This window comes from Equus asinus, chromosome 28, assembly GCF_041296235.1.
Source record: "Equus asinus isolate D_3611 breed Donkey chromosome 28, EquAss-T2T_v2, whole genome shotgun sequence".
NCBI lineage: Eukaryota > Metazoa > Chordata > Mammalia > Perissodactyla > Equidae > Equus > Equus asinus.
This window is the reverse complement of record NC_091817.1, coordinates 6389312-6416215: the sequence shown is the minus strand read 5'-3', so window position 1 is coordinate 6416215 and position 26904 is coordinate 6389312.

The following is a 26904-nucleotide window of genomic DNA, read 5'->3' as shown; positions in this document are numbered from 1 at the left end:
AGGACTTTTTCTGGGTAAGGTCCACCCATTTTGCCATCTACCCAAGATATAAGAGATAAAACCCAGGATAATCTTACAGGAGTGAAACCAGTGTCTAGAGAGAATGTAGGAGCCCTTTCGAAGTTCAAGGAGAAAGATAGAAACTGACAACAATTGCAGAAAAAGGAAAACTATCCTACCTAGACAGGGTGAGGAGTCAGACTGGTCTGAGATGGCTGTGAAACTCTGTGTGCACGGAGGTTGTCAGGACAACTTCGAATTTTGAGGTCGCTTATGACATCACGGTGAACATGTCCCCCAGGGTGGCCGCATGGTTACAGTCTGAGGATTGGCCTAGGCTAGGCTATTAAAGGGACAGATACCCAGAAACAGGTTTGGCAAACAGAAAGCAGGCACAGAAACTAGAAGAGATAAAACAGAGTCTGATGCAAGGGATAAGAAAGGAACCCTAGGCCACAAGTGAGAATAGAGGGACAGGCACGGAGAGGAGAACATTGTCATCTATTCAAGTCTATGGGGAGGTCATGCTGATTCAAGCTTGCAACTTCATTGGAAACAAGTGGCCGGACTTGGGGTTCATCACACCTACAGTGCCCTTGTGCCTTAAGCATAAGGCCAAGTCAAGAAAGATGTCTTGAGGACATTGAAGAGAAGAATCGATGCCTCCTTTCCAAGGCCCATAGCATTCTTTGAAGGTCAGTCTCTTTTTCCGAAGCTCTGGTGTCACGTGGGCCCACTGGGCACATGGTAATGTGTCCCAAGAGATGTCTTGGAAGCCTTGAAGGAATGGAGCCCTGTCACGCTTGGGGTATGTCTCTTTGTTTGGAAGTGCTCTACAAGGGTGCTGAAAAGCACCCTCTTCCACAGGGCTTCGTTCCTTCGTGAAGGCTGCCCTCCCAGGCTAGTGTGCTCTGTTTGCCTCCATCGAAATTCTCTCCCCCTACCTCTTGCCGTAGAAGGATTATTGATTATGTGTTTTGACACCGTATGTAAGGAAGTTGCACGAAAATTAGAACTTTACAGTTGTGTTTCAAGAAAAATAAACAGGCCAGGGTAGAGGATGTAGGGCAAACAAATGGCACACCCTATAAAAATTAAGTAAGCCCGTATCTGGACGGAATCTAGGGGAACGTTCAAGGATCAGGGGTCAAGTTCGAAACTTCCCAAATCCGGAAAAGAGACAGAAAAATATCTTTCCTGGAGAGTGGAATTCATCCGATTTGTCTAATTTGTCTCGGAAACATTGTGTCCGTGAAGGGGGTTGCCAGGACCACCTCGAATTTGGAGTTTCTGATCTCAGGATGTCAAACCAACCCACATGACCACGTGTTCTCAGTGCTTAGTTTGACCTAGGCTAGGATAGCCAAGAGTCCTACAAGTGACCCGTGCAAATTCAAGGACAACAGCCAAGAGTCACGAAAGCACTCACACCTCACCCTAGAGAACATACAGCGATTAAAGAAATACAAACTAATCCCTTGGAATGAAGGAGAACGGACTGATAAGCATGTCTAAGGGAGATAGCTGAGAAAGACCATGACGAGTATACTATGGAAAAGAAAAAGAGGACCCAGAAAATGGAAGGTGAACAGAAATCACACCTGAATTATCCACAATGAAAGATGATGTCCGTCTTTAGACAGACTCTGCTGGAACGTTTGAAAGTCAGAGAAATTCACAAGCCAAAAAACGGCAGCGAAGGTCAAGCATGGGCTAACTGGGAAGGGTGAGTTATGAGACTGCTCCAAGCAGGCTCTGAAACCTGTATCCAGGAAGCATGCTGGACCTCAGAGACACAATTATGACAAATCCTCTGACATCACAATGGACCCGAAAAACAACCTAGCCTCATCTACACAGTGCTAGAGTTGGGCTCACTAGTATATTTAACTCCCATTGCACTCAACTGCACGTTGCCACTGAACATGTAAGTGGCCGGCCGGTGGTGCAGTGGTGAGGTCCGCACCTTCTGGGTCTGTGGCCCAGTATGGGCTGGGTGGAATCCTCGGTTTGGGCCTCCTCACCACTGCTTCAGTTGTTCTGGTGCAGGCGTCCGAGGTAGAGTAGAGGCAGATGGGAAGGGACGTTGGACAGGGCCAGACTTCCACAGCAAATACAGGAGCATTGCCAGCAGATGTGAGCACAGCAATGCACTTGTGCCAAAACAAAACCAATTAAAAGTTGCAAAGAATAGAAAAACTGAAGCTAAGAAAAAAAAAAAAAAAAAAACAGGAGCTTGCCATTACGAAGAATAGGATCTCTGTGAATAACCTTAGCAAAACAGGTGAATTCTATGTTAATTCAAAAACTAGCAAACCTTTGGGGAAAGAAACTCAAGAAGACACAAGAAAAAAAAAGATATCGAGGGATCTAGGAATGGAAGGATTAACACACTTGAAAGGTTCATACCGCAGTAAGGAATCTCTGGATTCCATGCAATCCCAGTCCAAGTTGCAGCAGTATTTGCCACAGAGAAGAAGAGAGAATCCTAAAGTTTCTAGCCAGCAACACGAGACCCTGACTAGGCAAAGGAATCCTCAGGAAAACGAACAAAGCAGCCCGTGTCACAATTTCTGATTTCAACATAGAGGACGAAGCGCTAGGTACCGAAACGGCACAGTCTGGGCCCCAAAACAGGCATGAAGACCCATGCAAAACAATTGAGAGCCCAGAGCCCAACTCAAACTTACATGGACAGCCCATTTTGGACCAGGGAGCCAAGCGGAGTCGGCGGAGAAAGGAGAGTCTCTACAATAAACGGTGCTGGGAAGCCTGCACAGCCACATGGAACACAACGAGAGTACACCATGATGTTACACCTGGCACACACACCACCTGAAATGGATTAAAGCCTTGAATGGCAGACTTGAAACCGTGAACCTTGTAGGAGAAGACCTAGGCAGAGTGCTCTTTGCCATCTGTCTGAGCCGCCTATTTGGAAGAAGCATGTCTGACTGGGCAAGGGCAACAAAGGAAACAAGAAACAAACGGGACCACATCAAATGCACACACTTCTGCCAGTCAAGGAAACCATCAACTGAATACTAAGACACCACAACAATTGGGAGAGGATGTTTGCAAACCACACATCGGACAAGGGGTGAAAAGCCCAAAGATACAATCAACTCGCACGTCTCCACAAGAAAAAAAACAAGCCAATGAAAACCTGGTCAAAAGATGGAAGCAGAGATTTCTCCGAAGAAGACAGAAAGAGGGCCAGTAGGTGCATGAAAACTTGTTCGCCATCATTAAGTCTCAGGAAAATGCAAATCCAAACTGCAAGGACATGGCAGCTCACTGTGGTCAGAATGGCTAGAAGGAAGCAGACAGGAAATAACAAGTGTCAGAGAGGAGGTGGAGAGAAGGGAAGCCTCCTGCACTGCTGGTGGGAGTGTAACCCGGTGCAGCCACGATGCCAAAGGTGTGGAACTGCCTCAGAAATTTAAGTATCCATGTCCCGTATGACCCAGCTATTAATCTGCCGCTTGTTTATCCAAAAAAGTCAGAAAGACTACCGCATAAAGACATGTGCATGGCTGTGTTCACCACACTCTTACTCCTGATATCCAAGACTTGGAAAGCACCCTGGTGTCCAGCAAGGGATGATTGGAGAAGGAAGATGGGCTATAGCCACACAATGGTAGACCACTCAGCCGGATCAAATGATGCAATCCAGCCATTTGTGACCACCAGAATGGCTGTGAGGGTTTTAGGGGAAGTGTAACAAGCCCCAGTGAGAAATTCAAATACCATAGAATCTCACTTACAAGGAGAAGAAAAAGCAAGCACTAACCAACAGGTGGCACTGAACATTTGTATGCGGGCTCCCAGAGGCAAAGAGGGGCGGTGACGGAGGGTGAAAGAGAAGATTAGGCACAAGTGTGTGGTGAGGGCCTGTGATTAGTCTTACACTGGTGAAGATGATGTAAGCTACACAGAAGTCTAAAGCAATGAGGATGTGAATCTGGAAGTTATAGTACGTTCTAAGGCAGGGTCATGGCTATAAATTCACCTCAAATCAAAAATCCAAAAAGGGGTCCAGAATGATGTCATAAAGCTTTGGGGGCGGAAAGAGTTTACAGAAGGTGAACTTCCAAGGATGGAAAATCACCTCCAAATGCTTACAGATGCTACAGAAAGGCAGACCATTCCAAATAGGTGAAGAGGAATACTACGAAGAGAACATGATCAGTCCTAAACCCATGAACGAACGGAAAATGTTACCGTCCATGATGTTATTACTAATCACCTTCACGGATAATCCAAACAGGCCCACGCCTTCCCAAGTTCAGGCAAAAGGTTGGTCCAAAAGTACAATTCAGGGCCGGCCCTGTGGTGGAGCAGGTAAGTGCCCACATTCCGCTTGGGCGGCCCGGGCCTCACTGTTTCACATTACGAGTGCATATCACATTAGTAGTGTTAGGAAATATAGATTTCATGGTATGGTGCGGGCAGAGATCATAAATAAGCAGCAATTGTGAGGATACGTTATCAATACGCACAAGAAAAGGAACCATAAGAATATTACAATCTATGGAAGTATCTGGTACACTTCCCAAAGGCAGAAGGAAGGAAAACTTGTGACCTGCCAAGGTGGAATTGGCAGAGTGCCACGAGATGACACCATCATTGTGCATCAGAACATTCCCTGGGCAACTTCAACTTGTGAGGGGGTCCAGGACTTTTTCTGGGTAAGGTCCACCCATTTTGCCATCTACCCAAGATATAAGAGATAAAACCCAGGATAATCTTACAGGAGTGAAACCAGTGTCTAGAGAGAATGTAGGAGCCCTTTCGAAGTTCAAGGAGAAAGATAGAAACTGACAACAATTGCAGAAAAAGGAAAACTATCCTACCTAGACAGGGTGAGGAGTCAGACTGGTCTGAGATGGCTGTGAAACTCTGTGTGCACGGAGGTTGTCAGGACAACTTCGAATTTTGAGGTCGCTTATGACATCACGGTGAACATGTCCCCCAGGGTGGCCGCATGGTTACAGTCTGAGGATTGGCCTAGGCTAGGCTATTAAAGGGACAGATACCCAGAAACAGGTTTGGCAAACAGAAAGCAGGCACAGAAACTAGAAGAGATAAAACAGAGTCTGATGCAAGGGATAAGAAAGGAACCCTAGGCCACAAGTGAGAATAGAGGGACAGGCACGGAGAGGAGAACATTGTCATCTATTCAAGTCTATGGGGAGGTCATGCTGATTCAAGCTTGCAACTTCATTGGAAACAAGTGGCCGGACTTGGCGTTCATCACACCTACAGTGCCCTTGTGCCTTAAGCATAAGGCCAAGTCAAGAAAGATGTCTTGAGGACATTGAAGAGAAGAATCGATGCCTCCTTTCCAAGGCCCATAGCATTCTTTGAAGGTCAGTCTCTTTTTCCGAAGCTCTGGTGTCACGTGGGCCCACTGGGCACATGGTAATGTGTCCCAAGAGATGTCTTGGAAGCCTTGAAGGAATGGAGCCCTGTCACGCTTGGGGTATGTCTCTTTGTTTGGAAGTGCTCTACAAGGGTGCTGAAAAGCACCCTCTTCCACAGGGCTTCGTTCCTTCGTGAAGGCTGCCCTCCCAGGCTAGTGTGCTCTGTTTGCCTCCATCGAAATTCTCTCCCCCTACCTCTTGCCGTAGAAGGATTATTGATTATGTGTTTTGACACCGTATGTAAGGAAGTTGCACGAAAATTAGAACTTTACAGTTGTGTTTCAAGAAAAATAAACAGGCCAGGGTAGAGGATGTAGGGCAAACAAATGGCACACCCTATGAAAATTAAGTAAGCCCGTATCTGGACCGAATCTAGGGGAACGTTCAAGGATCAGGGGTCAAGTTCGAAACTTCCCAAATCCGGAAAAGAGACAGAAAAATATCTTTCCTGGAGAGTGGAATTCATCCGATTTGTCTAATTTGTCTCGGAAACATTGTGTCCGTGAAGGGGGTTGCCAGGACCACCTCGAATTTGGAGTTTCTGATCTCAGGATGTCAAACCAACCCACATGACCACGTGTTCTCAGTGCTTAGTTTGACCTAGGCTAGGATAGCCAAGAGTCCTACAAGTGACCCGTGCAAATTCAAGGACAACAGCCAAGAGTCACGAAAGCACTCACACCTCACCCTAGAGAACATACAGCGATTAAAGAAATACAAACTAATCCCTTGGAATGAAGGAGAACGGACTGATAAGCATGTCTAAGGGAGATAGCTGAGAAAGACCATGACGAGTATACTATGGAAAAGAAAAAGAGGACCCAGAAAATGGAAGGTGAACAGAAATCACACCTGAATTATCCACAATGAAAGATGATGTCCGTCTTTAGACAGACTCTGCTGGAACGTTTGAAAGTCAGAGAAATTCACAAGCCAAAAAACGGCAGCGAAGGTCAAGCATGGGCTAACTGGGAAGGGTGAGTTATGAGACTGCTCCAAGCAGGCTCTGAAACCTGTATCCAGGAAGCATGCTGGACCTCAGAGACACAATTATGACAAATCCTCTGACATCACAATGGACCCGAAAAACAACCTAGCCTCATCTACACAGTGCTAGAGTTGGGCTCACTAGTATATTTAACTCCCATTGCACTCAACTGCACGTTGCCACTGAACATGTAAGTGGCCGGCCGGTGGTGCAGTGGTGAGGTCCGCACCTTCTGGGTCTGTGGCCCAGTATGGGCTGGGTGGAATCCTCGGTTTGGGCCTCCTCACCACTGCTTCAGTTGTTCTGGTGCAGGCGTCCGAGGTAGAGTAGAGGCAGATGGGAAGGGACGTTGGACAGGGCCAGACTTCCACAGCAAATACAGGAGCATTGCCAGCAGATGTGAGCACAGCAATGCACTTGTGCCAAAACAAAACCAATTAAAAGTTGCAAAGAATAGAAAAACTGAAGCTAAGAAAATAAAAAAAAAAACAAAAAACAGGAGCTTGCCATTACGAAGAATAGGATCTCTGTGAATAACCTTAGCAAAACAGGTGAATTCTATGTTAATTCAAAAACTAGCAAACCTTTGGGGAAAGAAACTCAAGAAGACACAAGAAAAAAAAAGATATCGAGGGATCTAGGAATGGAAGGATTAACACACTTGAAAGGTTCATACCGCAGTAAGGAATCTCTGGATTCCATGCAATCCCAGTCCAAGTTGCAGCAGTATTTGCCACAGAGAAGAAGAGAGAATCCTAAAGTTTCTAGCCAGCAACACGAGACCCTGACTAGGCAAAGGAATCCTCAGGAAAACGAACAAAGCAGCACGTGTCACAATTTCTGATTTCAACATAGAGGACGAAGCGCTAGGTACCGAAACGGCACAGTCTGGGCCCCAAAACAGGCATGAAGACCCATGCAAAACAATTGAGAGCCCAGAGCCCAACTCAAACTTACATGGACAGCCCATTTTGGACCAGGGAGCCAAGTGGAGACGGCGGAGAAAGGAGAGTCTCTACAATAAACGGTGCTGGGAAGCCTGCACAGCCACATGGAACACAACGAGAGTACACCATGATGTTACACCTGGCACACACACCACCTGAAATGGATTAAAGCCTTGAATGGCAGACTTGAAACCGTGAACCTTGTAGGAGAAGACCTAGGCAGAGTGCTCTTTGCCATCTGTCTGAGCCGCCTATTTGGAAGAAGCATGTCTGACTGGGCAAGGGCAACAAAGGAAACAAGAAACAAACGGGACCACATCAAATGCACACACTTCTGCCAGTCAAGGAAACCATCAACTGAATACTAAGACACCACAACAATTGGGAGAGGATGTTTGCAAACCACACATCGGACAAGGGGTGAAAAGCCCAAAGATACAATCAACTCGCACGTCTCCACAAGAAAAAAAACAAGCCAATGAAAACCTGGTCAAAAGATGGAAGCAGAGATTTCTCCGAAGAAGACAGAAAGAGGGCCAGTAGGTGCATGAAAACTTGTTCGCCATCATTAAGTCTCAGGAAAATGCAAATCCAAACTGCAAGGACATGGCAGCTCACTGTGGTCAGAATGGCTAGAAGGAAGCAGACAGGAAATAACAAGTGTCAGAGAGGAGGTGGAGAGAAGGGAAGCCTCCTGCACTGCTGGTGGGAGTGTAACCCGGTGCAGCCACGATGCCAAAGGTGTGGAACTGCCTCAGAAATTTAAGTATCCATGTCCCGTATGACCCAGCTATTAATCTGCCGCTTGTTTATCCAAAAAAGTCAGAAAGACTACCGCATAAAGACATGTGCATGGCTGTGTTCACCACACTCTTACTCCTGATATCCAAGACTTGGAAAGCACCCTGGTGTCCAGCAAGGGATGATTGGAGAAGGAAGATGGGCTATAGCCACACAATGGTAGACCACTCAGCCGGATCAAATGATGCAATCCAGCCATTTGTGACCACCAGAATGGCTGTGAGGGTTTTAGGGGAAGTGTAACAAGCCCCAGTGAGAAATTCAAATACCATAGAATCTCACTTACAAGGAGAAGAAAAAGCAAGCACTAACCAACAGGTGGCACTGAACATTTGTATGCGGGCTCCCAGAGGCAAAGAGGGGCGGTGACGGAGGGTGAAAGAGAAGATTAGGCACAAGTGTGTGGTGAGGGCCTGTGATTAGTCTTACACTGGTGAAGATGATGTAAGCTACACAGAAGTCTAAAGCAATGAGGATGTGAATCTGGAAGTTATAGTACGTTCTAAGGCAGGGTCATGGCTATAAATTCACCTCAAATCAAAAATCCAAAAAGGGGTCCAGAATGATGTCATAAAGCTTTGGGGGCGGAAAGAGTTTACAGAAGGTGAACTTCCAAGGATGGAAAATCACCTCCAAATGCTTACAGATGCTACAGAAAGGCAGACCATTCCAAATAGGTGAAGAGGAATACTACGAAGAGAACATGATCAGTCCTAAACCCATGAACGAACGGAAAATGTTACCGTCCATGATGTTATTACTAATCACCTTCACGGATAATCCAAACAGGCCCACGCCTTCCCAAGTTCAGGCAAAAGGTTGGTCCAAAAGTACAATTCAGGGCCGGCCCTGTGGTGGAGCAGGTAAGTGCCCACATTCCGCTTGGGCGGCCCGGGCCTCACTGTTTCACATTACGAGTGCATATCACATTAGTAGTGTTAGGAAATATAGATTTCATGGTATGGTGCGGGCAGAGATCATAAATAAGCAGCAATTGTGAGGATACGTTATCAATACGCACAAGAAAAGGAACCATAAGAATATTACAATCTATGGAAGTATCTGGTACACTTCCCAAAGGCAGAAGGAAGGAAAACTTGTGACCTGCCAAGGTGGAATTGGCAGAGTGCCACGAGATGACACCATCATTGTGCATCAGAACATTCCCTGGGCAACTTCAACTTGTGAGGGGGTCCAGGACTTTTTCTGGGTAAGGTCCACCCATTTTGCCATCTACCCAAGATATAAGAGATAAAACCCAGGATAATCTTACAGGAGTGAAACCAGTGTCTAGAGAGAATGTAGGAGCCCTTTCGAAGTTCAAGGAGAAAGATAGAAACTGACAACAATTGCAGAAAAAGGAAAACTATCCTACCTAGACAGGGTGAGGAGTCAGACTGGTCTGAGATGGCTGTGAAACTCTGTGTGCACGGAGGTTGTCAGGACAACTTCGAATTTTGAGGTCGCTTATGACATCACGGTGAACATGTCCCCCAGGGTGGCCGCATGGTTACAGTCTGAGGATTGGCCTAGGCTAGGCTATTAAAGGGACAGATACCCAGAAACAGGTTTGGCAAACAGAAAGCAGGCACAGAAACTAGAAGAGATAAAACAGAGTCTGATGCAAGGGATAAGAAAGGAACCCTAGGCCACAAGTGAGAATAGAGGGACAGGCACGGAGAGGAGAACATTGTCATCTATTCAAGTCTATGGGGAGGTCATGCTGATTCAAGCTTGCAACTTCATTGGAAACAAGTGGCCGGACTTGGGGTTCATCACACCTACAGTGCCCTTGTGCCTTAAGCATAAGGCCAAGTCAAGAAAGATGTCTTGAGGACATTGAAGAGAAGAATCGATGCCTCCTTTCCAAGGCCCATAGCATTCTTTGAAGGTCAGTCTCTTTTTCCGAAGCTCTGGTGTCACGTGGGCCCACTGGGCACATGGTAATGTGTCCCAAGAGATGTCTTGGAAGCCTTGAAGGAATGGAGCCCTGTCACGCTTGGGGTATGTCTCTTTGTTTGGAAGTGCTCTACAAGGGTGCTGAAAAGCACCCTCTTCCACAGGGCTTCGTTCCTTCGTGAAGGCTGCCCTCCCAGGCTAGTGTGCTCTGTTTGCCTCCATCGAAATTCTCTCCCCCTACCTCTTGCCGTAGAAGGATTATTGATTATGTGTTTTGACACCGTATGTAAGGAAGTTGCACGAAAATTAGAACTTTACAGTTGTGTTTCAAGAAAAATAAACAGGCCAGGGTAGAGGATGTAGGGCAAACAAATGGCACACCCTATGAAAATTAAGTAAGCCCGTATCTGGACGGAATCTAGGGGAACGTTCAAGGATCAGGGGTCAAGTTCGAAACTTCCCAAATCCGGAAAAGAGACAGAAAAATATCTTTCCTGGAGAGTGGAATTCATCCGATTTGTCTAATTTGTCTCGGAAACATTGTGTCCGTGAAGGGGGTTGCCAGGACCACCTCGAATTTGGAGTTTCTGATCTCAGGATGTCAAACCAACCCACATGACCACGTGTTCTCAGTGCTTAGTTTGACCTAGGCTAGGATAGCCAAGAGTCCTACAAGTGACCCGTGCAAATTCAAGGACAACAGCCAAGAGTCACGAAAGCACTCACACCTCACCCTAGAGAACATACAGCGATTAAAGAAATACAAACTAATCCCTTGGAATGAAGGAGAACGGACTGATAAGCATGTCTAAGGGAGATAGCTGAGAAAGACCATGACGAGTATACTATGGAAAAGAAAAAGAGGACCCAGAAAATGGAAGGTGAACAGAAATCACACCTGAATTATCCACAATGAAAGATGATGTCCGTCTTTAGACAGACTCTGCTGGAACGTTTGAAAGTCAGAGAAATTCACAAGCCAAAAAACGGCAGCGAAGGTCAAGCATGGGCTAACTGGGAAGGGTGAGTTATGAGACTGCTCCAAGCAGGCTCTGAAACCTGTATCCAGGAAGCATGCTGGACCTCAGAGACACAATTATGACAAATCCTCTGACATCACAATGGACCCGAAAAACAACCTAGCCTCATCTACACAGTGCTAGAGTTGGGCTCACTAGTATATTTAACTCCCATTGCACTCAACTGCACGTTGCCACTGAACATGTAAGTGGCCGGCCGGTGGTGCAGTGGTGAGGTCCGCACCTTCTGGGTCTGTGGCCCAGTATGGGCTGGGTGGAATCCTCGGTTTGGGCCTCCTCACCACTGCTTCAGTTGTTCTGGTGCAGGCGTCCGAGGTAGAGTAGAGGCAGATGGGAAGGGACGTTGGACAGGGCCAGACTTCCACAGCAAATACAGGAGCATTGCCAGCAGATGTGAGCACAGCAATGCACTTGTGCCAAAACAAAACCAATTAAAAGTTGCAAAGAATAGAAAAACTGAAGCTAAGAAAAAAAAAAAAAAACAAAAAACAGGAGCTTGCCATTACGAAGAATAGGATCTCTGTGAATAACCTTAGCAAAACAGGTGAATTCTATGTTAATTCAAAAACTGGCAAAACTTTGGGGAAAGAAACTCAAGAAGACACAAGAAAAAAAAAGATATCGAGGGATCTAGGAATGGAAGGATTAACACACTTGAAAGGTTCATACCGCAGTAAGGAATCTCTGGATTCCATGCAATCCCAGTCCAAGTTGCAGCAGTATTTGCCACAGAGAAGAAGAGAGAATCCTAAAGTTTCTAGCCAGCAACACGAGACCCTGACTAGGCAAAGGAATCCTCAGGAAAACGAACAAAGCAGCACGTGTCACAATTTCTGATTTCAACATAGAGGACGAAGCGCTAGGTACCGAAACGGCACAGTCTGGGCCCCAAAACAGGCATGAAGACCCATGCAAAACAATTGAGAGCCCAGAGCCCAACTCAAACTTACATGGACAGCCCATTTTGGACCAGGGAGCCAAGTGGAGACGGCGGAGAAAGGAGAGTCTCTACAATAAACGGTGCTGGGAAGCCTGCACAGCCACATGGAACACAGCGAGAGTACACCATGATGTTACACCTGGCACACACACCACCTGAAATGGATTAAAGCCTTGAATGGCAGACTTGAAACCGTGAACCTTGTAGGAGAAGACCTAGGCAGAGTGCTCTTTGCCATCTGTCTGAGCCGCCTATTTGGAAGAAGCATGTCTGACTGGGCAAGGGCAACAAAGGAAACAAGAAACAAACGGGACCACATCAAATGCACACACTTCTGCCAGTCAAGGAAACCATCAACTGAATACTAAGACACCACAACAATTGGGAGAGGATGTTTGCAAACCACACATCGGACAAGGGGTGAAAAGCCCAAAGATACAATCAACTCGCACGTCTCCACAAGAAAAAAAACAAGCCAATGAAAACCTGGTCAAAAGATGGAAGCAGAGATTTCTCCGAAGAAGACAGAAAGAGGGCCAGTAGGTGCATGAAAACTTGTTCGCCATCATTAAGTCTCAGGAAAATGCAAATCCAAACTGCAAGGACATGGCAGCTCACTGTGGTCAGAATGGCTAGAAGGAAGCAGACAGGAAATAACAAGTGTCAGAGAGGAGGTGGAGAGAAGGGAAGCCTCCTGCACTGCTGGTGGGAGTGTAACCCGGTGCAGCCACGATGCCAAAGGTGTGGAACTGCCTCAGAAATTTAAGTATCCATGTCCCGTATGACCCAGCTATTAATCTGCCGCTTGTTTATCCAAAAAAGTCAGAAAGACTACCGCATAAAGACATGTGCATGGCTGTGTTCACCACACTCTTACTCCTGATATCCAAGACTTGGAAAGCACCCTGGTGTCCAGCAAGGGATGATTGGAGAAGGAAGATGGGCTATAGCCACACAATGGTAGACCACTCAGCCGGAACAAATGATGCAATCCAGCCATTTGTGACCACCAGAATGGCTGTGAGGGTTTTAGGGGAAGTGTAACAAGCCCCAGTGAGAAATTCAAATACCATAGAATCTCACTTACAAGGAGAAGAAAAAGCAAGCACTAACCAACAGGTGGCACTGAACATTTGTATGCGGGCTCCCAGAGGCAAAGAGGGGCGGTGACGGAGGGTGAAAGAGAAGATTAGGCACAAGTGTGTGGTGAGGGCCTGTGATTAGTCTTACACTGGTGAAGATGATGTAAGCTACACAGAAGTCTAAAGCAATGAGGATGTGAATCTGGAAGTTATAGTACGTTCTAATGCAGGGTCATGGCTATAAATTCACCTCAAATCAAAAATCCAAAAAGGGGTCCAGAATGATGTCATAAAGCTTTGGGGGCGGAAAGCGGTTACAGAAGGTGAACTTCCAAGGATGGAAAATCACCTCCAAATGCTTACAGATGCTACAGAAAGGCAGACCATTCCAAATAGGTGAAGAGGAATACTACGAAGAGAACATGATCAGTCCTAAACCCATGAACGAACGGAAAATGTTACCGTCCATGATGTTATTACTAATCACCTTCACGGATAATCCAAACAGGCCCACGCCTTCCCAAGTTCAGGCAAAAGGTTGGTCCAAAAGTACAATTCAGGGCCGGCCCTGTGGTGGAGCAGGTAAGTGCCCACATTCCGGTTGGGCGGCCCGGGCCTCACTGTTTCACATTACGAGTGCATATCACATTAGTAGTCTTAGGAAATATAGATTTCATGGTATGGTGCGGGCAGAGATCATAAATAAGCAGCAATTGTGAGGATACGTTATCAATACGCACAAGAAAAGGAACCATAAGAATATTACAATCTATGGAAGTATCTGGTACACTTCCCAAAGGCAGAAGGAAGGAAAACTTGTGACCTGCCAAGGTGGAATTGGCAGAGTGCCACGAGATGACACCATCATTGTGCATCAGAACATTCCCTGGGCAACTTCAACTTGTGAGGGGGTCCAGGACTTTTTCTGGGTAAGGTCCACCCATTTTGCCATCTACCCAAGATATAAGAGATAAAACCCAGGATAATCTTACAGGAGTGAAACCAGTGTCTAGAGAGAATGTAGGAGCCCTTTCGAAGTTCAAGGAGAAAGATAGAAACTGACAACAATTGCAGAAAAAGGAAAACTATCCTACCTAGACAGGGTGAGGAGTCAGACTGGTCTGAGATGGCTGTGAAACTCTGTGTGCACGGAGGTTGTCAGGACAACTTCGAATTTTGAGGTCGCTTATGACATCACGGTGGGTGGCCGCATGGTTACAGTCTGAGGATTGGCCTAGGCTAGGCTATTAAAGGGACAGATACCCAGAAACAGGTTTGGCAAACAGAAAGCAGGCACAGAAACTAGAAGAGATAAAACAGAGTCTGATGCAAGGGATAAGAAAGGAACCCTAGGCCACAAGTGAGAATAGAGGGACAGGCACGGAGAGGAGAACATTGTCATCTATTCAAGTCTATGGGGAGGTCATGCTGATTCAAGCTTGCAACTTCATTGGAAACAAGTGGCCGGACTTGGGGTTCATCACACCTACAGTGCCCTTGTGCCTTAAGCATAAGGCCAAGTCAAGAAAGATGTCTTGAGGACATTGAAGAGAAGAATCGATGCCTCCTTTCCAAGGCCCATAGCATTCTTTGAAGGTCAGTCTCTTTTTCCGAAGCTCTGGTGTCACGTGGGCCCACTGGGCACATGGTAATGTGTCCCAAGAGATGTCTTGGAAGCCTTGAAAGAATGGAGCCCTGTCACGCTTGGGGTATGTCTCTTTGTTTGGAAGTGCTCTACAAGGGTGCTGAAAAGCACCCTCTTCCACAGGGCTTCGTTCCTTCGTGAAGGCTGCCCTCCCAGGCTAGTGTGCTCTGTTTGCCTCCATCGAAATTCTCTCCCCCTACCTCTTGCCGTAGAAGGATTATTGATTATGTGTTTTGACACCGTATGCAAGGAAGTTGCACGAAAATTAGAACTTTACAGTTGTGTTTCAAGAAAAATAAACAGGCCAGGGTAGAGGATGTAGGGCAAACAAATGGCACACCCTATGAAAATTAAGTAAGCCCGTATCTGGACGGAATCTAGGGGAACGTTCAAGGATCAGGGGTCAAGTTCGAAACTTCCCAAATCCGGAAAAGAGACAGAAAAATATCTTTCCTGGAGAGTGGAATTCATCCGATTTGTCTAATTTGTCTCGGAAACATTGTGTCCGTGAAGGGGGTTGCCAGGACCACCTCGAATTTGGAGTTTCTGATCTCAGGATGTCAAACCAACCCACATGGCCACGTGTTCTCAGTGCTTAGTTTGACCTAGGCTAGGATAGCCAAGAGTCCTACAAGTGACCCGTGCAAATTCAAGGACAACAGCCAAGAGTCACGAAAGCACTCACACCTCACCCTAGAGAACATACAGCGATTAAAGAAATACAAACTAATCCCTTGGAATGAAGGAGAACGGACTGATAAGCATGTCTAAGGGAGATAGCTGAGAAAGACCATGACGAGTATACTATGGAAAAGAAAAAGAGGACCCAGAAAATGGAAGGTGAACAGAAATCACACCTGAATTATCCACAATGAAAGATGATGTCCGTCTTTAGACAGACTCTGCTGGAACGTTTGAAAGTCAGAGAAATTCACAAGCCAAAAAACGGCAGCGAAGGTCAAGCATGGGCTAACTGGGAAGGGTGAGTTATGAGACTGCTCCAAGCAGGCTCTGAAACCTGTATCCATGAAGCATGCTGGACCTCAGAGACACAATTATGACAAATCCTCTGACATCACAATGGACCCGAAAAACAACCTAGCCTCATCTACACAGTGCTAGAGTTGGGCTCACTAGTATATTTAACTCCCTTTGCACTCAACTGCACGTTGCCACTGAACATGTAAGTGGCCGGCCGGTGGTGCAGTGGTGAGGTCCGCAACTTCTGGGTCTGTGGCCCAGTATGGGCTGGGTGGAATCCTCGGTTTGGGCCTCCTCACCACTGCTTCAGTTGTTCTGGTGCAGGCGTCCGAGGTAGAGTAGAGGCAGATGGGAAGGGACGTTGGACAGGGCCAGACTTCCACAGCAAATACAGGAGCATTGCCAGCAGATGTGAGCACAGCAATGCACTTGTGCCAAAACAAAACCAATTAAAAGTTGCAAAGAATAGAAAAACTGAAGCTAAGAAAATAAAAAAAACAAAAAACAGGAGCTTGCCATTACGAAGAATAGGATCTCTGTGAATAACCTTAGCAAAACAGGTGAATTCTATGTTAATTCAAAAACTAGCAAACCTTTGGGGAAAGAAACTCAAGAAGACACAAGAAAAAAAAAGATATCGAGGGATCTAGGAATGGAAGGATTAACACACTTGAAAGGTTCATACCGCAGTAAGGAATCTCTGGATTCCATGCAATCCCAGTCCAAGTTGCAGCAGTATTTGCCACAGAGAAGAAGAGAGAATCCTAAAGTTTCTAGCCAGCAACACGAGACCCTGACTAGGCAAAGGAATCCTCAGGAAAACGAACAAAGCAGCACGTGTCACAATTTCTGATTTCAACATAGAGGACGAAGCGCTAGGTACCGAAACGGCACAGTCTGGGCCCCAAAACAGGCATGAAGACCCATGCAAAACAATTGAGAGCCCAGAGCCCAACTCAAACTTACATGGACAGCCCATTTTGGACCAGGGAGCCAAGCGGAGTCGGCGGAGAAAGGAGAGTCTCTACAATAAACGGTGCTGGGAAGCCTGCACAGCCACATGGAACACAACGAGAGTACACCATGATGTTACACCTGGCACACACACCACCTGAAATGGATTAAAGCCTTGAATGGCAGACTTGAAACCGTGAACCTTGTAGGAGAAGACCTAGGCAGAGTGCTCTTTGCCATCTGTCTGAGCCGCCTATTTGGAAGAAGCATGTCTGACTGGGCAAGGGCAACAAAGGAAACAAGAAACAAACGGGACCACATCAAATGCACACACTTCTGCCAGTCAAGGAAACCATCAACTGAATACTAAGACACCACAACAATTGGGAGAGGATGTTTGCAAACCACACATCGGACAAGGGGTGAAAAGCCCAAAGATACAATCAACTCGCACGTCTCCACAAGAAAAAAAACAAGCCAATGAAAACCTGGTCAAAAGATGGAAGCAGAGATTTCTCCGAAGAAGACAGAAAGAGGGCCAGTAGGTGCATGAAAACTTGTTCGCCATCATTAAGTCTCAGGAAAATGCAAATCCAAACTGCAAGGACATGGCAGCTCACTGTGGTCAGAATGGCTAGAAGGAAGCAGACAGGAAATAACAAGTGTCAGAGAGGAGGTGGAGAGAAGGGAAGCCTCCTGCACTGCTGGTGGGAGTGTAACCCGGTGCAGCCACGATGCCAAAGGTGTGGAACTGCCTCAGAAATTTAAGTATCCATGTCCCGTATGACCCAGCTATTAATCTGCCGCTTGTTTATCCAAAAAAGTCAGAAAGACTACCGCATAAAGACATGTGCATGGCTGTGTTCACCACACTCTTACTCCTGATATCCAAGACTTGGAAAGCACCCTGGTGTCCAGCAAGGGATGATTGGAGAAGGAAGATGGGCTATAGCCACACAATGGTAGACCACTCAGCCGGAACAAATGATGCAATCCAGCCATTTGTGACCACCAGAATGGCTGTGAGGGTTTTAGGGGAAGTGTAACAAGCCCCAGTGAGAAATTCAAATACCATAGAATCTCACTTACAAGGAGAAGAAAAAGCAAGCACTAACCAACAGGTGGCACTGAACATTTGTATGCGGGCTCCCAGAGGCAAAGAGGGGCGGTGACGGAGGGTGAAAGAGAAGATTAGGCACAAGTGTGTGGTGAGGGCCTGTGATTAGTCTTACACTGGTGAAGATGATGTAAGCTACACAGAAGTCTAAAGCAATGAGGATGTGAATCTGGAAGTTATAGTACGTTCTAATGCAGGGTCATGGCTATAAATTCACCTCAAATCAAAAATCCAAAAAGGGGTCCAGAATGATGTCATAAAGCTTTGGGGGCGGAAAGAGTTTACAGAAGGTGAACTTCCAAGGATGGAAAATCACCTCCAAATGCTTACAGATGCTACAGAAAGGCAGACCATTCCAAATAGGTGAAGAGGAATACTACGAAGAGAACATGATCAGTCCTAAACCCATGAACGAACGGAAAATGTTACCGTCCATGATGTTATTACTAATCACCTTCACGGATAATCCAAACAGGCCCACGCCTTCCCAAGTTCAGGCAAAAGGTTGGTCCAAAAGTACAATTCAGGGCCGGCCCTGTGGTGGAGCAGGTAAGTGCCCACATTCCGCTTGGGCGGCCCGGGCCTCACTGTTTCACATTACGAGTGCATATCACATTAGTAGTGTTAGGAAATATAGATTTCATGGTATGGTGCGGGCAGAGATCATAAATAAGCAGCAATTGTGAGGATACGTTATCAATACGCACAAGAAAAGGAACCATAAGAATATTACAATCTATGGAAGTATCTGGTACACTTCCCAAAGGCAGAAGGAAGGAAAACTTGTGACCTGCCAAGGTGGAATTGGCAGAGTGCCACGAGATGACACCATCATTGTGCATCAGAACATTCCCTGGGCAACTTCAACTTGTGAGGGGGTCCAGGACTTTTTCTGGGTAAGGTCCACCCATTTTGCCATCTACCCAAGATATAAGAGATAAAACCCAGGATAATCTTACAGGAGTGAAACCAGTGTCTAGAGAGAATGTAGGAGCCCTTTCGAAGTTCAAGGAGAAAGATAGAAACTGACAACAATTGCAGAAAAAGGAAAACTATCCTACCTAGACAGGGTGAGGAGTCAGACTGGTCTGAGATGGCTGTGAAACTCTGTGTGCACGGAGGTTGTCAGGACAACTTCGAATTTTGAGGTCGCTTATGACATCACGGTGGGTGGCCGCATGGTTACAGTCTGAGGATTGGCCTAGGCTAGGCTATTAAAGGGACAGATACCCAGAAACAGGTTTGGCAAACAGAAAGCAGGCACAGAAACTAGAAGAGATAAAACAGAGTCTGATGCAAGGGATAAGAAAGGAACCCTAGGCCACAAGTGAGAATAGAGGGACAGGCACGGAGAGGAGAACATTGTCATCTATTCAAGTCTATGGGGAGGTCATGCTGATTCAAGCTTGCAACTTCATTGGAAACAAGTGGCCGGACTTGGGGTTCATCACACCTACAGTGCCCTTGTGCCTTAAGCATAAGGCCAAGTCAAGAAAGATGTCTTGAGGACATTGAAGAGAAGAATCGATGCCTCCTTTCCAAGGCCCATAGCATTCTTTGAAGGTCAGTCTCTTTTTCCGAAGCTCTGGTGTCACGTGGGCCCACTGGGCACATGGTAATGTGTCCCAAGAGATGTCTTGGAAGCCTTGAAGGAATGGAGCCCTGTCACGCTTGGGGTATGTCTCTTTGTTTGGAAGTGCTCTACAAGGGTGCTGAAAAGCACCCTCTTCCACAGGGCTTCGTTCCTTCGTGAAGGCTGCCCTCCCAGGCTAGTGTGCTCTGTTTGCCTCCATCGAAATTCTCTCCCCCTACCTCTTGCCGTAGAAGGATTATTGATTATGTGTTTTGACACCGTATGTAAGGAAGTTGCACGAAAATTAGAACTTTACAGTTGTGTTTCAAGAAAAATAAACAGGCCAGGGTAGAGGATGTAGGGCAAACAAATGGCACACCCTATGAAAATTAAGTAAGCCCGTATCTGGACGGAATCTAGGGGAACGTTCAAGGATCAGGGGTCAAGTTCGAAACTTCCCAAATCCGGAAAAGAGACAGAAAAATATCTTTCCTGGAGAGTGGAATTCATCCGATTTGTCTAATTTGTCTCGGAAACATTGTGTCCGTGAAGGGGGTTGCCAGGACCACCTCGAATTTGGAGTTTCTGATCTCAGGATGTCAAACCAACCCACATGACCACGTGTTCTCAGTGCTTAGTTTGACCTAGGCTAGGATAGCCAAGAGTCCTACAAGTGACCCGTGCAAATTCAAGGACAACAGCCAAGAGTCACGAAAGCACTCACACCTCACCCTAGAGAACATACAGCGATTAAAGAAATACAAACTAATCCCTTGGAATGAAGGAGAACGGACTGATAAGCATGTCTAAGGGAGATAGCTGAGAAAGACCATGACGAGTATACTATGGAAAAGAAAAAGAGGACCCAGAAAATGGAAGGTGAACAGAAATCACACCTGAATTATCCACAATGAAAGATGATGTCCGTCTTTAGACAGACTCTGCTGGAACGTTTGAAAGTCAGAGAAATTCACAAGCCAAAAAACGGCAGCGAAGGTCAAGCATGGGCTAACTGGGAAGGGTGAGTTATGAGACTGCTCCAAGCAGGCTCTGAAACCTGTATCCAGGAAGCATGCTGGACCTCAGAGACACAATTATGACAAATCCTCTGACATCACAATGGACCCGAAAAACAACCTAGCCTCATCTACACAGTGCTAGAGTTGGGCTCACTAGTATATTTAACTCCCATTGCACTCAACTGCACGTTGCCACTGAACATGTAAGTGGCCGGCCGGTGGTGCAGTGGTGAGGTCCGCACCTTCTGGGTCTGTGGCCCAGTATGGGCTGGGTGGAATCCTCGGTTTGGGCCTCCTCACCACTGCTTCAGTTGTTCTGGTGCAGGCGTCCGAGGTAGAGTAGAGGCAGATGGGAAGGGACGTTGGACAGGGCCAGACTTCCACAGCAAATACAGGAGCATTGCCAGCAGATGTGAGCACAGCAATGCACTTGTGCCAAAACAAAACCAATTAAAAGTTGCAAAGAATAGAAAAACTGAAGCTAAGAAAAAAAAAAAAAAAACAAAAAACAGGAGCTTGCCATTACGAAGAATAGGATCTCTGTGAATAACCTTAGCAAAACAGGTGAATTCTATGTTAATTCAAAAACTAGCAAACCTTTGGGGAAAGAAACTCAAGAAGACACAAGAAAAAAAAAGATATCGAGGGATCTAGGAATGGAAGGATTAACACACTTGAAAGGTTCATACCGCAGTAAGGAATCTCTGGATTCCATGCAATCCCAGTCCAAGTTGCAGCAGTATTTGCCACAGAGAAGAAGAGAGAATCCTAAAGTTTCTAGCCAGCAACACGAGACCCTGACTAGGCAAAGGAATCCTCAGGAAAACGAACAAAGCAGCACGTGTCACAATTTCTGATTTCAACATAGAGGACGAAGCGCTAGGTACCGAAACGGCACAGTCTGGGCCCCAAAACAGGCATGAAGACCCATGCAAAACAATTGAGAGCCCAGAGCCCAACTCAAACTTACATGGACAGCCCATTTTGGACCAGGGAGCCAAGTGGAGACGGCGGAGAAAGGAGAGTCTCTACAATAAACGGTGCTGGGAAGCCTGCACAGCCACATGGAACACAACGAGAGTACACCATGATGTTACACCTGGCACACACACCACCTGAAATGGATTAAAGCCTTGAATGGCAGACTTGAAACCGTGAACCTTGTAGGAGAAGACCTAGGCAGAGTGCTCTTTGCCATCTGTCTGAGCCGCCTATTTGGAAGAAGCATGTCTGACTGGGCAAGGGCAACAAAGGAAACAAGAAACAAACGGGACCACATCAAATGCACACACTTCTGCCAGTCAAGGAAACCATCAACTGAATACTAAGACACCACAACAATTGGGAGAGGATGTTTGCAAACCACACATCGGACAAGGGGTGAAAAGCCCAAAGATACAATCAACTCGCACGTCTCCACAAGAAAAAAAACAAGCCAATGAAAACCTGGTCAAAAGATGGAAGCAGAGATTTCTCCGAAGAAGACAGAAAGAGGGCCAGTAGGTGCATGAAAACTTGTTCGCCATCATTAAGTCTCAGGAAAATGCAAATCCAAACTGCAAGGACATGGCAGCTCACTGTGGTCAGAATGGCTAGAAGGAAGCAGACAGGAAATAACAAGTGTCAGAGAGGAGGTGGAGAGAAGGGAAGCCTCCTGCACTGCTGGTGGGAGTGTAACCCGGTGCAGCCACGATGCCAAAGGTGTGGAACTGCCTCAGAAATTTAAGTATCCATGTCCCGTATGACCCAGCTATTAATCTGCCGCTTGTTTATCCAAAAAAGTCAGAAAGACTACCGCATAAAGACATGTGCATGGCTGTGTTCACCACACTCTTACTCCTGATATCCAAGACTTGGAAAGCACCCTGGTGTCCAGCAAGGGATGATTGGAGAAGGAAGATGGGCTATAGCCACACAATGGTAGACCACTCAGCCGGAACAAATGATGCAATCCAGCCATTTGTGACCACCAGAATGGCTGTGAGGGTTTTAGGGGAAGTGTAACAAGCCCCAGTGAGAAATTCAAATACCATAGAATCTCACTTACAAGGAGAAGAAAAAGCAAGCACTAACCAACAGGTGGCACTGAACATTTGTATGCGGGCTCCCAGAGGCAAAGAGGGGCGGTGACGGAGGGTGAAAGAGAAGATTAGGCACAAGTGTGTGGTGAGGGCCTGTGATTAGTCTTACACTGGTGAAGATGATGTAAGCTACACAGAAGTCTAAAGCAATGAGGATGTGAATCTGGAAGTTATAGTACGTTCTAATGCAGGGTCATGGCTATAAATTCACCTCAAATCAAAAATCCAAAAAGGGGTCCAGAATGATGTCATAAAGCTTTGGGGGCGGAAAGAGTTTACAGAAGGTGAACTTCCAAGGATGGAAAATCACCTCCAAATGCTTACAGATGCTACAGAAAGGCAGACCATTCCAAATAGGTGAAGAGGAATACTACGAAGAGAACATGATCAGTCCTAAACCCATGAACGAACGGAAAATGTTACCGTCCATGATGTTATTACTAATCACCTTCACGGATAATCCAAACAGGCCCACGCCTTCCCAAGTTCAGGCAAAAGGTTGGTCCAAAAGTACAATTCAGGGCCGGCCCTGTGGTGGGGCAGGTAAGTGCCCACATTCCGCTTGGGCGGCCCGGGCCTCACTGTTTCACATTACGAGTGCATATCACATTAGTAGTGTTAGGAAATATAGATTTCATGGTATGGTGCGGGCAGAGATCATAAATAAGCAGCAATTGTGAGGATACGTTATCAATACGCACAAGAAAAGGAACCATAAGAATATTACAATCTATGGAAGTATCTGGTACACTTCCCAAAGGCAGAAGGAAGGAAAACTTGTGACCTGCCAAGGTGGAATTGGCAGAGTGCCACGAGATGACACCATCATTGTGCATCAGAACATTCCCTGGGCAACTTCAACTTGTGAGGGGGTCCAGGACTTTTTCTGGGTAAGGTCCACCCATTTTGCCATCTACCCAAGATATAAGAGATAAAACCCAGGATAATCTTACAGGAGTGAAACCAGTGTCTAGAGAGAATGTAGGAGCCCTTTCGAAGTTCAAGGAGAAAGATAGAAACTGACAACAATTGCAGAAAAAGGAAAACTATCCTACCTAGACAGGGTGAGGAGTCAGACTGGTCTGAGATGGCTGTGAAACTCTGTGTGCACGGAGGTTGTCAGGACAACTTCGAATTTTGAGGTCGCTTATGACATCACGGTGGGTGGCCGCATGGTTACAGTCTGAGGATTGGCCTAGGCTAGGCTATTAAAGGGACAGATACCCAGAAACAGGTTTGGCAAACAGAAAGCAGGCACAGAAACTAGAAGAGATAAAACAGAGTCTGATGCAAGGGATAAGAAAGGAACCCTAGGCCACAAGTGAGAATAGAGGGACAGGCACGGAGAGGAGAACATTGTCATCTATTCAAGTCTATGGGGAGGTCATGCTGATTCAAGCTTGCAACTTCATTGGAAACAAGTGGCCGGACTTGGGGTTCATCACACCTACAGTGCCCTTGTGCCTTAAGCATAAGGCCAAGTCAAGAAAGATGTCTTGAGGACATTGAAGAGAAGAATCGATGCCTCCTTTCCAAGGCCCATAGCATTCTTTGAAGGTCAGTCTCTTTTTCCGAAGCTCTGGTGTCACGTGGGCCCACTGGGCACATGGTAATGTGTCCCAAGAGATGTCTTGGAAGCCTTGAAGGAATGGAGCCCTGTCACGCTTGGGGTATGTCTCTTTGTTTGGAAGTGCTCTACAAGGGTGCTGAAAAGCACCCTCTTCCACAGGGCTTCGTTCCTTCGTGAAGGCTGCCCTCCCAGGCTAGTGTGCTCTGTTTGCCTCCATCGAAATTCTCTCCCCCTACCTCTTGCCGTAGAAGGATTATTGATTATGTGTTTTGACACCGTATGTAAGGAAGTTGCACGAAAATTAGAACTTTACAGTTGTGTTTCAAGAAAAATAAACAGGCCAGGGTAGAGGATGTAGGGCAAACAAATGGCACACCCTATGAAAATTAAGTAAGCCCGTATCTGGACGGAATCTAGGGGAACGTTCAAGGATCAGGGGTCAAGTTCGAAACTTCCCAAATCCGGAAAAGAGACAGAAAAATATCTTTCCTGGAGAGTGGAATTCATCCGATTTGTCTAATTTGTCTCGGAAACATTGTGTCCGTGAAGGGGGTTGCCAGGACCACCTCGAATTTGGAGTTTCTGATCTCAGGATGTCAAACCAACCCACATGACCACGTGTTCTCAGTGCTTAGTTTGACCTAGGCTAGGATAGCCAAGAGTCCTACAAGTGACCCGTGCAAATTCAAGGACAACAGCCAAGAGTCACGAAAGCACTCACACCTCACCCTAGAGAACATACAGCGATTAAAGAAATACAAACTAATCCCTTGGAATGAAGGAGAACGGACTGATAAGCATGTCTAAGGGAGATAGCTGAGAAAGACCATGACGAGTATACTATGGAAAAGAAAAAGAGGACCCAGAAAATGGAAGGTGAACAGAAATCACACCTGAATTATCCACAATGAAAGATGATGTCCGTCTTTAGACAGACTCTGCTGGAACGTTTGAAAGTCAGAGAAATTCACAAGCCAAAAAACGGCAGCGAAGGTCAAGCATGGGCTAACTGGGAAGGGTGAGTTATGAGACTGCTCCAAGCAGGCTCTGAAACCTGTATCCAGGAAGCATGCTGGACCTCAGAGACACAATTATGACAAATCCTCTGACATCACAATGGACCCGAAAAACAACCTAGCCTCATCTACACAGTGCTAGAGTTGGGCTCACTAGTATATTTAACTCCCATTGCACTCAACTGCACGTTGCCACTGAACATGTAAGTGGCCGGCCGGTGGTGCAGTGGTGAGGTCCGCACCTTCTGGGTCTGTGGCCCAGTATGGGCTGGGTGGAATCCTCGGTTTGGGCCTCCTCACCACTGCTTCAGTTGTTCTGGTGCAGGCGTCCGAGGTAGAGTAGAGGCAGATGGGAAGGGACGTTGGACAGGGCCAGACTTCCACAGCAAATACAGGAGCATTGCCAGCAGATGTGAGCACAGCAATGCACTTGTGCCAAAACAAAACCAATTAAAAGTTGCAAAGAATAGAAAAACTGAAGCTAAGAAAAAAAAAAAAAACAAAAAACAGGAGCTTGCCATTACGAAGAATAGGATCTCTGTGAATAACCTTAGCAAAACAGGTGAATTCTATGTTAATTCAAAAACTAGCAAACCTTTGGGGAAAGAAACTCAAGAAGACACAAGAAAAAAAAAGATATCGAGGGATCTAGGAATGGAAGGATTAACACACTTGAAAGGTTCATACCGCAGTAAGGAATCTCTGGATTCCATGCAATCCCAGTCCAGGTTGCAGCAGTATTTGCCACAGAGAAGAAGAGAGAATCCTAAAGTTTCTAGCCAGCAACACGAGACCGTGACTAGGCAAAGGAATCCTCAGGAAAACGAACAAAGCAGCACGTGTCACAATTTCTGATTTCAACATAGAGGACGAAGCGCTAGGTACCGAAACGGCACAGTCTGGGCCCCAAAACAGGCATGAAGACCCATGCAAAACAATTGAGAGCCCAGAGCCCAACTCAAACTTACATGGACAGCCCATTTTGGACCAGGGAGCCAAGTGGAGATGGCGGAGAAAGGAGAGTCTCTACAATAAACGGTGCTGGGAAGCCTGCACAGCCACATGGAACACAACGAGAGTACACCATGATGTTACACCTGGCACACACACCACCTGAAATGGATTAAAGCCTTGAATGGCAGACTTGAAACCGTGAACCTTGTAGGAGAAGACCTAGGCAGAGTGCTCTTTGCCATCTGTCTGAGCCGCCTATTTGGAAGAAGCATGTCTGACTGGGCAAGGGCAACAAAGGAAACAAGAAACAAACGGGACCACATCAAATGCACACACTTCTGCCAGTCAAGGAAACCATCAACTGAATACTAAGACACCACAACAATTGGGAGAGGATGTTTGCAAACCACACATCGGACAAGGGGTGAAAAGCCCAAAGATACAATCAACTCGCACGTCTCCACAAGAAAAAAAACAAGCCAATGAAAACCTGGTCAAAAGATGGAAGCAGAGATTTCTCCGAAGAAGACAGAAAGAGGGCCAGTAGGTGCATGAAAACTTGTTCGCCATCATTAAGTCTCAGGAAAATGCAAATCCAAACTGCAAGGACATGGCAGCTCACTGTGGTCAGAATGGCTAGAAGGAAGCAGACAGGAAATAACAAGTGTCAGAGAGGAGGTGGAGAGAAGGGAAGCCTCCTGCACTGCTGGTGGGAGTGTAACCCGGTGCAGCCACGATGCCAAAGGTGTGGAACTGCCTCAGAAATTTAAGTATCCATGTCCCGTATGACCCAGCTATTAATCTGCCGCTTGTTTATCCAAAAAAGTCAGAAAGACTACCGCATAAAGACATGTGCATGGCTGTGTTCACC